The sequence below is a fragment of the Galleria mellonella genome, unplaced genomic scaffold (assembly GCF_026898425.1).
Source record: "Galleria mellonella isolate WM207_F2 unplaced genomic scaffold, CSIRO_AGI_GalMel_v1 utg537, whole genome shotgun sequence".
In the NCBI taxonomy this organism is placed as follows: domain Eukaryota; kingdom Metazoa; phylum Arthropoda; class Insecta; order Lepidoptera; family Pyralidae; genus Galleria; species Galleria mellonella.
Window position 1 is genome coordinate 4,778,962 of NW_026442112.1, and position 14,046 is coordinate 4,793,007.

Genomic DNA, 14,046 nt, shown 5'->3' on the forward strand with positions numbered 1-14,046 from the left:
TTAATGCGATTTTGGCGCCAAAATGGTTGCCAATCATTTACCATGTCTATCCATTGTCTCGTATGTTTAACAGCGTCAAAATTCCGACAACAATTTTAGTGTTACGGTTATCGTAGGTAGAATTTTTTTTTGGATAACAATGTAATGGTTTTTTTTTAAACTCATCGTATCAGTCGTCTTTTTACTGTAACTTAGGCCTCCCCTTGTTTTTACTATATAAATATAATTAAAGAATTATTTTTTTTATACAACTTAGAATGGCAAATAAGTTGACGGCCCACATGATGGAAAGTGGTAACCGCCGCCTATAGACATGAGCAATACCATGGACATAATAGACATAGAGTATACTGTTTCGTCCATGATACCCTCCATGCGTTGCCATTCCTGAGGACTCAGGTGTTATTCCTCTGTACCCTGTAAATTCACGCCATATCCCACCCTTCAAACCGAAACACACAACTGCTTTACGGTAGAAACACGAATGGGACAGAGGTACCTAAGCAATCGACTTTTGTACAAAGTCTCCCTCTGCTCACCTGTACAAAATGTAAAATAAATGGTGAACATTTTTAAAATAATTGCCATTCTAATTATTTATATCTGATGTTTAAAATGGATTTTTTTATTCATAACTAGCTTGTTGCCCGCTACTGCGATTGCGTGGATTTTTAGAAGTAGAAAATCCAATGACATAACCACATCTAGGTGGTGATGGATGTGTTAGAGAAACATTAATGAATGGAATTAAATTAGTACGTATTAATAAATTAATTAAGAAGATTAATAAAACGAATAAATGATAAAAATTGTGATTAAATTATTAGCATTACTTTTAAGTTACATTAAAAATTTATATAGTATATATAGTAAGAATAATTGAACTCAGTTCAATTAACGAGTATAATTAACTAATGATATTATTTAAATGAAAGGTTTGTTTATTGTATGTGTAAATAAATAAATAAAATAAATAAATAACTTGAGTTTCGCGATGCAAAAGCGTTACTAAAAATACCTAGGAATTGAAACTTTCCTTTGAAAATAAAATAAAAATTTATACGAGTTAAAATAATTTAGTATTACTATAAAAGTAGTTACAATTAAAGCGTAATTAATGATATTTGAATTGAGACGATATGATTAACAAGAGTTTCCGTAGAGTGTTAATAATGGACAATGGCCGCCGGGAACGCTTATCTGTGTGTTTGTTTGTGCCCATTATTGTGTCTACTAACACGTAAACTCTCTTGTATTGTTGATTGTAGTTTTGTTTGTTATCGCCCATATAATTATGTAATAAACTTACTGCTATGGAGTGCCTGCATTCTTCTTTGTAAAAGTAATGTACAATTGTTTTGCTGTGACGTTTATCGCATTCAAATTGATTGCAATTAGATGATTTAAACTGTATTTGCTTCAATCATACTTTTATTTATTCTTCAGGTCTTGTAGACCTTATTTCAAGTCTCTAAATTTATTACCTGTTCCCAGTCTGTATATACTTGAAGCGGGTATATTTGTTAAATTAAATAAGCGCATGTTTACAGAAACAAAAGAGCAAATACGAAGAAGCGCAAGATACCCTAAAAAACTAGTGACCAATACAATTCCTAAAACAAGCCGTTTATTAAGAAATTCCTATGTGATGTGTTTAAAAATCTTTAACAATATACCTACGGATATAAAGGAACTTCCATTAAATAAATTTAAAATTGTATTACGTAAATGGTTACTAAGCAAAAGCTTTTACTCTGTAGACGAATTTTTTTTAAAAAAGAATGTATAAATATCTAATATAGTTGTCGATGCATAAATTAATCAGTTCCTATCAAAATGTGACATTTGCATGCTATTCTGTAATGGCTGAATAGACTTGAAACTATGTAATATAAGATTACCGATACCTATCCTATTTTTTTTTATATAACTTAGAATGGCAAACAAGCTGACGGCCCATCTGATGGAAAGTGGTAACCGTCGTCTATAGACATAAGCATACACAGTACCATAGACATAACAGAGTATACTGTTTCGCCCATGATACCCCCCATGCGTTGCCATTCCTGAGGACTCAGGTGTTATTCCTCTGTACCCAGTAAATTCACGCCATATCCCCACCCTTCAAACCGAAACACAGCCATGCAAACACAACTGCTTCACGGTTGAAACACGAATAGGACAGAGGTACCCAAGCAATCGACTTTTGTACAAAGTCTCCCTCTGGTGGTGTAATGCAAATAAATTTATTATTATTATTATATACTAGCGAACCAGCCCGGATTCGCACAAGTAGATAGAATTTTCAAAAATAATATATAGTTTAAGTTACTCGCTGAGAATATAGCTTTCTATAGGTAAAGGACTTTTTAAATTCGGCTGAGTAGTTCTCGAGTTTATACATTAAACAAATGAACGATCAAATCTTTCCTCTTTGTAATATTAATATAGGTAGATAATTACTAGCTAAACTGGCTAATGCTGTTTTATTTTTTAGCGTTTCGTGCCTTAAAACAAAATAAACGGAATCCATATAGGATCACCATCATTTCAGCCATTATCCGTCCACTGCTGGACATAAGCCTCCCCCATAGACTGCCATAAAGAACGGTCCTGAGCCACCTGCATGCAGTGACTTCCTGCAATGCATTTCAGGTCGTCACTCAATCTAGTGGGGGTCGTTCTACACTGAACTTGCTCGTACGGAGTCGCCACCCAAGAACTTTCCTTCCCTATCGGTTGTCGGTTCTTCGAGCTATGTGACCAGCCCATTGCCACTTCAGCTTGCTTCAAGTTGAAATAAATAAAAACAATCTTTCTTAAAAATCAATAAAAATTCATTAAAATAGGTTGAATTTTAATAGGCTAATGAGAGGTTTTGGTGAATGCCATTAAGATGGGGACAATGAAGCATACGCTCCGCCTGATGGTTAACGGTCAGAGCCAGCTCGTGAATGCGTGTAACCGAGCGGAGAGTACAACGTCAGCACACTGCATCTCCGCCTACAAGTTGTTATGTCTCGTAGCTCTACAAATAACGTACAATTTGCACATTCCAACAATTCGTGTCTCGCTGCAGCGCTGTTATTTTCAGAATGTTCGGTTATTCAAAACATTTGGAGCGTGCGTTGCTTTTGTTGTGTGTTTTATAATGTTATATACATTATAATGTACAGAAGTAGGCAATCTTAGGAATGTTGGTGTTATTTTTAGTTGAACTTTAAAGGAAGACTTCCTTTTCTTTGATTTTGTACATGGTCACTCTCTATCCCATTCGTGTTTTAACCGTAAAGCAGTTGTGTTTGCATGGCTGTGTTACGGTTTGAAGGATGGGATATGGCGTGAATTTACTGGGTACAGAGGAATAACACCTGAGTCCTCAGGAACGGCAACGCATGTGGGGTATCATGGACGAAACAGTATACTCTGTTATGTCCATGGTACTGCTCATGTCTATAGGCGACGGTTACCACTTTCGATCAGGTGGGCCGTCAGCTTGTTTGCCATTCTAAGTAGTATAAAAAAAAATGAAAAACAGACAATTGATGGGGAAGAAAGTTTCTTGACCTCGTATGGTCAAACGCAGTATAGGAGAATCCCCCACTAGATGCAGTGACGACCTTAAGTGCGTTGCAGAAAGTCAGTGGATGCAGGTGGCTCTGGATTGTTTATTATGGCAGGCTATAGGGGAGGCCTATGTTCGGAAGTGGACGGATAATGGCTTAGATGATTAAATAGTCTATGGTTACATTGCTCCATTTTACATTGACATAATATAATATTTAGGGTAGTTTAGTGTTAATGAAAGCGATCTATAAACTCGACACCAGATGGCGATACTCTCACACGAGCAGCAGTAAGTTTAGTTTGTTTTTTCGTAGCTTAAAATGGTAAACAAGCTGATGGTCCACCTGATGGAAAATGGCAATCGTTGCCAATAGATATGAACATCGTAGAATACACGGTACGCCTATAGCACGTCTCTGTATTGTCATTACTCTGTATTCTGTAATTTCACTAACATATTTCATCGATCAAACCGAAACACAGCACTGCAAGTACAACTGTTTAGTGCCCCCAAACGTACTGTACTCAAACACGAGTAGAACGAAGTTACCTATACAGAAGGCTTGTCGTCAGTTTGTTTGTCATACCACATTATATAAAGTGCAGTCAAATTCAGAATCTGCCTCGTTTTGAAGCCCTTAAATCAAAAGATGCTAATAAGGGGGAAAGGGATTGTTAGCAGTGGAGTTTGACAGCCCCATTGCTAGCAATATACCTTATTAGGTCGACCCCCACACGGTTCCCCCTGGACACCATCGTGAACAATTCTTGTTGAATTCGTCACGATGGGCTAACTGACCTACTTCATCTCGTCACCTATCATCCTTCATTGGTGCCCCGCCGGTGTATACCGATAGCGCGGGTGGGGTTACCATTCCATTATCATCCATTAAAAAAAAATAGAAGATGCTAATATCGTTTTTGTGTTGCACTTGTAAAATTATCGTGGAGCGTCGACCTAGCAATCGAAAACAATTCGTGACAAAAATACTTATAGTGTAGCTAAATTGATACACATTTTGGGTCGGTGGCTCTTATTATAAAATGCATGTGAATTGTTTTGGATTTGGCAATTTGCCTCGTCGGACCAACTAGTATTGAAGTATTCGAATGTTCAACATAATTTTTTTTTATCTTGTGTGTGATATAAATAGTTTGTGTGATTTTTAACTATACAGAGATAACCTTTTTATCATTTTTTATACAAGATCCGTGTAAACAATAGAATTGGTTAGTTACATAGTTTTTATAAGCATTGATTAGAATAGACAAGTTAGGTATGCGCGTGAGGTCGTTATTTCAAGTCTAAAATGTTCGATCAAATGTCCAATTGTATAATTGTGTGATATTTTAAAAGGAAGACAGTCTCTATTTGTTTATATTCATTTATATGTATATGTGACGGTATTTCACGCCGGAAAACCGCCTGAAACTGTATAAAGCTCAGGTGAGGCCACACATGGAATACTGTTCTCACCTGTGGGCAGTAGCGCCACAGTACCAACTCCTTCCGTTAGACCGCATTCAAAGTCGGGCAGCTCGAATTGTTGACGATCGGCGTCTTACAGTCCGACTCGACCTACTGAAACTGCGTAGAGATGTTGCATTTCTGTGCATCTTCTACCGAATTTATCACGGGGAGTGCTCTGAAGAATTGTTCGGATTGATACCTGCTGCAGATTTTCACCATCGTACAACCCGCCATAAACTAAAATTTCATCCCAACCCCACTTTTAACTAAAACAATGATCTAAATTGCTTGAAAATATTGTTGGAAACATAGACAATCAAATTTAAATTTTCTCTTTTTCGACGCTACAAATATTTCCTCTCGGTGAAATATTTGCACTTCCTCCAAATAGCAACTGCCGGCACTCGCGACCATTAACACACTTGAAACGTTTATTTATGATATTTCTAAAGAGAATTTAGAAAATAGATCACTGTAGATATTTCATATGTTTGTATAAACGAGCGTGGTCTTAATGCATGAGCACCATAAAATGCGGTCAGCCTCACTCCAGAATAGACTGCACTTTGCAGTCCATTGTGGTCGTCACACACACACGCTGGATTGTGTTGAATATTTAAAACTATGTAATATAAAAGTTCAAAAGTTTCCATTCAAATAATTTTCTAATTTGGTTGTTATATAATCTATCTATCTATCCTATTTAAGAGCTGCGCTTCTGTCGGTGGAGCTCTTGCCAGTCACTACGATTTTTAGCGAGTCTCTTCACCTCTTGATACGACACGACACCAACTCCTTCCTTGATCTGCCTGATGTAACTATGTCTCGGTCTCCCTCTCCCCCTCCTTATATAATACACTTATTAAAAAAAATGAATTAATTACCTATTCCCTCTTAATAATTATTATTAATAAACATAAAGTCAGCTCGAAGAACCGACAACCGATGGGGAAGAAAGGTTTTTGAGTGGCGACCATGTACGGGTATACGCAGTGTAGGATGAACCCCCACTAGATGGAGTGACGACCTGAAATGCGTTGCAGGGAGTCAGTGGATGCACGTGGCTTAGAACCGTTCTTTATGGCAGTCTATGGGGGAGGCTTATGTCCAGCAGTGGACGGATAATGGCTGAAATGATAGCCAGATAAATTTTACTCCAAGTAACAAGTCAATATTAGCAAATTTTTGTATTAATAAACAGGAAATAACGAAGAAGTAAGCTAGTCCAACGTTACTTTCGGAGAAAAAGTAAAACCCTGTCATCAGGTAGTTTAATATTGGAATAAGGGTGTAATTTGAAAGGATCCGTTAGCGTTATTTTATAGTTCGGTTGCATAATTGTCTTTCATTCATTTTCTTTCTTTCCTTTCTGCATAGGAACTTTTTATTTGTTTGCTGTCTTGACGTTGTTTTTAACTTGTATTTTTTTTTTTAGTTAGAACAATGATTTGAGGCTGGAGGCTGAGGATTTAAATTATATAAAATTGTGGAGGTGATTTTATACATCCCCCTATCCCTCATCCATTACCATTGTTGGGGACTTTTTTTAATTCATATTTAGCAATTTATTTATGCTATGCTATATTATTAGTCAGTGATATCAATTATTTGCTCTTTTTTGTATAATATAATTATTTTAATTAAAGTATACAGTTCCAAGAAATTGGCAAATACGCGATGACATCTACATCAGTCCAATGTCAGTGTATTATCAGTTGACAGTTGCGAATGTCAAATTTAACTCAATATACTGTCACTGTCAGAATAGCTTCGGTTTCTTTCACTAATTTATTATTTTTGTTTTTAATTAATACGGGTTGGTTTGTTACTGGTTAGGACGTTATTCCGAGGTTGTTCCACGTTTATTAATAACAGTGCCAAAACGAAGTTATTTATGATGATATGTTTAATCTAGAATTAACTGGTCCATGCAGCGATGCACGACTTTATTAATTCGATTACTAATTATTCGACTGAGCAAATCATTCAGATTATTCGAATGATTTTTAAATCATTTGACTACAAATTTTCTTCGCCTGATTAGTAATGTCAGTAGACTACTAAAGTCGTTTCATTACTAATATTATTCAACTATTAATATCATTCATTAGTAGTCATTGAATTATGAGTCGACACGAACATAGCCGAGTCGACCCGATCGTTGAAATGTCTTAATTTTTCAATGGGTATAAGTGTTTATCAATTTAAATTAGGTAAAAATTTAATTTTTTCTTTCTTTTCGTCGTCCTTTTTACTAAGATGGTAATGTAGTGGTAATGGAACTTGGAATGAACAGACTGTGGAATGAATTTTGTAGTAAACAGATTCAGACAAAGGACTTTGTTGTAATTAATTACTAATTAGTATAATCATTCGGATACAGAAATTAGTATATTACTAATTTTGTAGCCGAATAATAAAATTAGTAATTACTAATTATTCGAATAACAAAATCATTCGGATTCGTGGATCGCTAAGTCCAAGTGTAAAGTTGAATTAAACTAGGAATATGATATTTTTATTAATAAGACAGATTAAGTATACGTTTCTCGTATTTCTACGTTTACTCAAATAAATACCTTATCATTATAATTACTTCAACACTGTGCCTTAGATGACCTTAATAGTGTTTCACAATAGTTTTTTAAAGGGATGTAAATGGAATGATAACCTCACATGTGCTATAAGTTAACGCTGTCAGGGTCCTATTGAAGAAAGATAAGCATCATTCCTTCTATGTAATTCCTTGTTCTTAGGCAATGCACGTGCTAAAATGAGGAACAGATAACCAAATGGAAAGAGAGGTTACTAAATTGATTGGATGTTTTTCTGTATCTATATTAGATGTAGTGATGACCTTAAGTCTGTAGCAGCAAGTTGGAGGATGAAGGTAGCTCCAGATGAATCTTTATGACCGTCTAAGTAGAAGGCCTATATTCAACTGACAAGTAATGGCTGAAATGATGAATGTGATAGTAATAATGATATTTACTTTATCTGCTGGGCATGAGTTTTTTGGTTTCTTCCTTCTTTCAAAAGGGGATATTACACAGTTAACGTGTTTTTTTTTTTTATTGGAGATAATGGAATGGTAACCCCGCCTGCACTATCGGAATACACTGTCGGGGCACCAGTGAAGGACGATGAAAACAGGACAGTTAGCCAATTGCGAGGAATTCCACTAGAATTAACTACGATGTTTGCTGACAATGGGTCACTTATGTCCATGGTACTGCTCATGTCTATAGGCGACGGTTACCACTTTCCACCAGGTGGGCCGTCAGCTTGTTTGCCATTCTAAGTTGTATAAAAAAAAGTTAGACCCCATTACTAACAATCCCTTTCTCCCCAGTTAACATATTGCTACAGTTATCATGCAAATTAGGAATTTACTATAAGGTTTTATTTTTAATCTTTTTGCTCTTGTACAGATCTATTGCTGCTTTGTACCCTCAGCCACTTTATAACATCCTGGTGATGAAAACGTGTGGTGATACACTATATTCTTACTTCACCATGTAATGAAATATTTTTTTTTAAATAATGACGTTATCTCAATTATCCGGCTACATTGACTTTTTTAATTAAACCAAGCACTTACCGACATTTTTTAAACCTATTAGCGGGAATTTATTGTATCGTGGCTGTCGACAAGAATGAAATAAGCTCGCTTATTTATAGGTATCTAAGTGATGAAAAATGTGCAGTCTCCATCTTGAGGTTACTAACACGTTTTTACGATTCTCAACTAGTTTATTAAAAAAAAATATTTCGAGTTTGAAGTTATGTTTTCTTTCACTGTGGTATGTGTGGATACTATAATCGTTATGTAGTATGTTTTTTAATGGGTGATAATGGTATGGTAACCCCGTCTGCGCTATTGGTATACAATGGTGGGGCACCAGTGATAGATGACTGATGAGGATAAAAGCAGGTCAGTTAGCTCATCTTGACGAATTCAACTAGAATTAGCCACGATGGTTTCCGTGGAGGTCGACCTGATAGGAACCTACCCGTGGAAGAGATTGCTTAGCAATAAGACCGCCTTTTGTACTACATTATACGTATTGAAAATTGTTCAACAAATCCTGTTATATTGGTGCAATAAAGTGTTAAATAAATAAATAAATAGTAATGACCCCATTTATAACAATCCCTTTCCCCCCATTATGTAGTATGAGGTTACTATAATTTAGCTATGAGATTGACTATAAAATTTATTGTGCTAAAATATGGTTTGCAATGCGTCATATCGTGAACGGGTGCTGCCTGTAAACATTGGTCTGTTCTGGATACTGTAACAGAGTTATATAATTGATTTGTTTTAATTATGTATTATATGTATAAATTTAAAATTTCATGATCTGATACTGCTTAGTAGTTTATATTTACACAAATTCATGCAACAACAGCTGAGTTTCTTGCCCGTTTTTCTCGGCTGAAATTGCGTTCCGAATGGGCGGTAATGAAAAAATGACTATTCGAAAATGCTTAAATATAAGTTTATTTGAATAAAAATATTTCTTTCTGTTTTTATTATTTAGTTGTAGGGATTTATGTGGTTTCGTTTAAAACAACGAGGTAAGAATATAGCATCAGAAAAATGACGGCAAACGATTATTGAATATAAGTTCCGGAGGCATCGTTCACTTATGGGTTGACTTTGTACAAAAGTCGATTGCTTGGGTACCTCTGTCCCATTCGTGTTTCAACCGTGAAGCAGTTGTGTTTGCATGGCTGTGTTTCGGTTTGAAGGGTGGGAGTATGGCGTGAATTTACAGGGTACAGAGGAATAACACCTCAGTCCTCAGGAATGGCAACGCATGGGGGGTATCATGGGCGAAACAGTATACTCTGTTATGTGCATGGTACTGCTCCAGTCTATAGGCGTCGGGTATCAGGTGGGCTGTCAGCTTGTTTGCCATTCTAACTAGTATAAAAAAAGCTTACTTTTATTTTAAAATCAAAGGCTAATTCATTCGAAGGTCGTCCATTTGGGTACCTCTGTCCCACTAGTATTTCTATTGCCAAGTGGCTGTGTCTGTATTGATGTGTGTTCGGTTTGTTGGGTGGGATGTAGTTACTTTAAACATATTTTATTTTTTCAAAATGGAACCCATTACGGGTTTAAGAAATAATTATTATATTCTTTTCATAAACAGTTCAAGGTCAGTTAAGAGACAATGGTAATGGTTACAGGTCAGAAATGAATGTTCGCTCAACGTCCCAGTTGGGGGCGGTTGGCGAGGTGTAATCTGACCTCGGCAGACGACATTCTCTCGGAAGAAAGCCTATAAAAGTTTTCCGGTCAGTCATCTTTATATATATAAAGAATAATTTATCATCATTTATATATATATATATATATATATATATATATATATATATATATATATATATATATATTATGTATATATGAATATGTAGTAATAATATTTAGTTATATTTATTAATGAATGAGTATACTTTATTTGTATTATACAATATAGGTGGAAAACAACACAATTAATAAATATAACGATAAACATAAATATGTATGTATATTTTAGTAACAAATGTACCTACCTACTTATTTTTTTGCTTACCTAGCGGTTGATTGGTAGAGAACGCCGTTAGGTGTTAAGTCCGCCATATGTACACTTATATAATTGTGCATGGAAGTTTAAATAAATTGTTGGAAATGACAAAAACACAATGAGTTCATTAATTTCCCAAATACATGTATGTAGACAGAGTCTCTGTCATTAAATATTACGTATTCTTTCTTTTAGATTAATTGAATCGCTCAATATTCTGGCAGTTTCGGAGATAAAGAAGATTCGTCAAAAATAAATGAATAGGCACGCTGGCGCGCCGTCAGACAAAGAGGCGGCGTCGCGTTCTCGGCAAATGAACCGCCGAATTTTCCATTTTTCTTGAAACAAAAAGTGCGCATCTTTCATTACTCACTGGCTTCCTTCTGTAAATAATATCCTTTAATTTATTTCACTTCGCGGTTCTCTTTCCATCGACAGATTAAGGTTAACAATATTTATTTTTATATCACATGTTTTTTATTTACTTGGAAGAATTTTAAATAAAATTATAATCTAATCTACAAAGGCAATTATTTTAGTTTCGAAAAATGGCAATGCATGTCTATAGGCGACGGTTACCACTTTCCATCAGGTGGGCCGTCAGCTTGTTTGCCATTCTAAGTTGCATAAAAAAAATTCCAAGTTTAAATACTACAAAAGAAGTTTAAATGAGTGATATCTAGGGTAGTATTAAAGTTTTAATAAATAAAATTAATATTTGCCTATTCAGCATCGATAGTTATTTATCTATTTATTTTATATGCCTTTTTACATTCACTTATAATATACATATTTTTTTATGTGTGAAAATGGCATGGTAACCCCGCCTGCGCTATCTGTGTACACTGGCGGGGTACCAGTGAGCGGTTATAGGTGAGGATGAAAAGGCAGATCGGTTAGCCCATTGTGACGAATTCAATGATAAATTGGTCAGGATAGTTTCCAGGGAGAACCGCGTGGAGGTCGACCTGATAGGGTATATTGATAGCAATGGAGACTAACTTCCCCATTGCTTACAATCCCTTTCCCAAAAATGTACACAGGCGGATTTATACCTTAAAGGGATTTCTTCCAGACAACCTTGATACCAATAAGAATGATTTAAAATGAAATAATATAATGCACGTACGGAATGACAAGATATTTCAAGCTATTATTGGTAGCATACCCCAATGCCATCCCGGGGAAGAGATTAATTGAGTACCGGGGCTCGTCCCACGTCGTCTCCGAGCTACCTCCGTTTTCGCTGTCCGTTCCGTTCGCCGAACGATTCCCCGTTTCCTGTTTTCCGTTGCGGCTTGCATCGTGTGGCCACCCTTATTTATTGCGTCTAGGACTGGAAGATATCTGGTTTTTTTACGGTTTATTTACTGTCATAATTTATTATTAGTTACTGTGGTCAAGTTTTTGTTTTGATTTAATATAACAGTAGGTAGTGCTTACGACGTCGACGTCGCGAATCTTTCTTTTTTTATACAACTTAGAATGGCAAACAAGCTGACGGCCCAACTGATGGAAAGTGGTAACCGTCGCCTATAGACATGAGCAGTACCATGGACATAACAGAGTATACTGTTTCGCCCATGATACCCCCCATGCGTTGCTATTCCTGAGGACTCAGGTGTTATTCCTCTGTACCCAGTAAATTCACGCCATATCCCACCCTACAAACCGAAACACAGCCATGCAAACACAGCTGCTTCACGGTTGAAACACTAATGGGACAGAGGTACCCAAGCAATCGACTATTGTACAAAGTCTCCCTCCAATATGTTAAAGCATAAAGAAAGAGGTGATTTCTCCACGTATGAGGGATTGTGGAGAAATGTCTCCCCTTGTGTCAAGAATTTCTATGGTGTCATAACGGACAAATAATCTATAGGGAATATGGTGAAGTTGATATAATATTTATAATATGATATTGTAATAAAACTAGACTATCATCGTAAATAATAATAAAAAAATGCATTATTTTCATGGTATATATATATATATATATATATATATATATATATATATATATATATATATATATATATATATATATATATATAATATATATATATATATATATATATATATATATATATATATATATATATATATATATATATATATATATATATATATATATCTATTGTATATGTTGCATATAATATAGTAATCAACGCACAACATTTCAGTGGCAGCGTTACTTAACACATAAAACGCAAATCGCATTAGTAAAGGGTTGGGCGGCGCGGCGTTTGACGCGCGCCGCAGTCGCCTCGTAGTATGCGTGTCCTATGTGAAAAGGGATCACCGTTATTGGCTCTGCCCGCGTATTTACGTGGATATTTTAGCTGTAAATTTTATTATGTTGTTATTTTGTGAGAAAAATAAATATATATTTACATTACATTACATAATTTACCAGAGGGAGACTTTGTACAAAAGTCGATTGCTTGGGTACCTCTGTCCCATTCGTGTTTCAACCGTGAAGTAGTTGTGTTTGCATGGCTGTGTTTCGGTTTGAAGGGTGGGATATGGCGTGAATTTACTGGGTAAAGAAGAATAACACCTGAGTCCACAGGAATGGCAACGCAGGGTGGGGTATCATGGGCGAAACAGAACTCTCTGTTATGTCCATGGTACTGCCTGTCTATAGACGACGATAACCACTTTCCATCAAGTGGGCCGTCAGCTTGTTTGCCATTCTAAGTTGTATAAAAAAATAATAATAACTTAACTAACTTAAGACACTATGTATTGATATTGATTTCAGTACATAAGTAAGTTAGAATAAAACCTATTCATGTACAAAACGGTTCAAATAACACATGACTTGCAAATAATTAATCGGATTGACGTAACTATTATATACCTAAATATACTGACTTCCAATTATTTATATTATGTTTTAGATCGTTGTTTATTTTGTTTAATCTAAATTGACATTAATGCATGTATATTAGCTAGCTATCAATGTAATTTTGCTACACCCAAATAGGATTTCATGTAGTTACTCTACATGAGATAATTATAATAAATAAATAAATAAAATTTCATTAAAATTCGTTTAGTAGTTGTGGGCGAAAGGACTGTATGCTGGTATGGAAACACGGTGTTTTAGAAAAATAATATAATAATATAAAAAATATGCATAGCAAACCAACGGAGTAAAAAAGCGAAGGCAAACAAAAAACTAAAAACTGACACACACTTCAAATTATAAAAAGAACATCTTTTTAATAAAATTAAAAAAGAAAGTAAAAAGGTGCGTCGTGCACAGTAGTTTTAGCAAGAAAGAGGAACAAACATCCATATATGGATGGAGAGCCATCTATCTATCCATCGTTACAAATTGTCGCATTTATTACATCATAATAGGATAAGACTATTTCATATGTAGTAAATTTATTGAAATACCATAGACTACGTCTACTCCTAGAT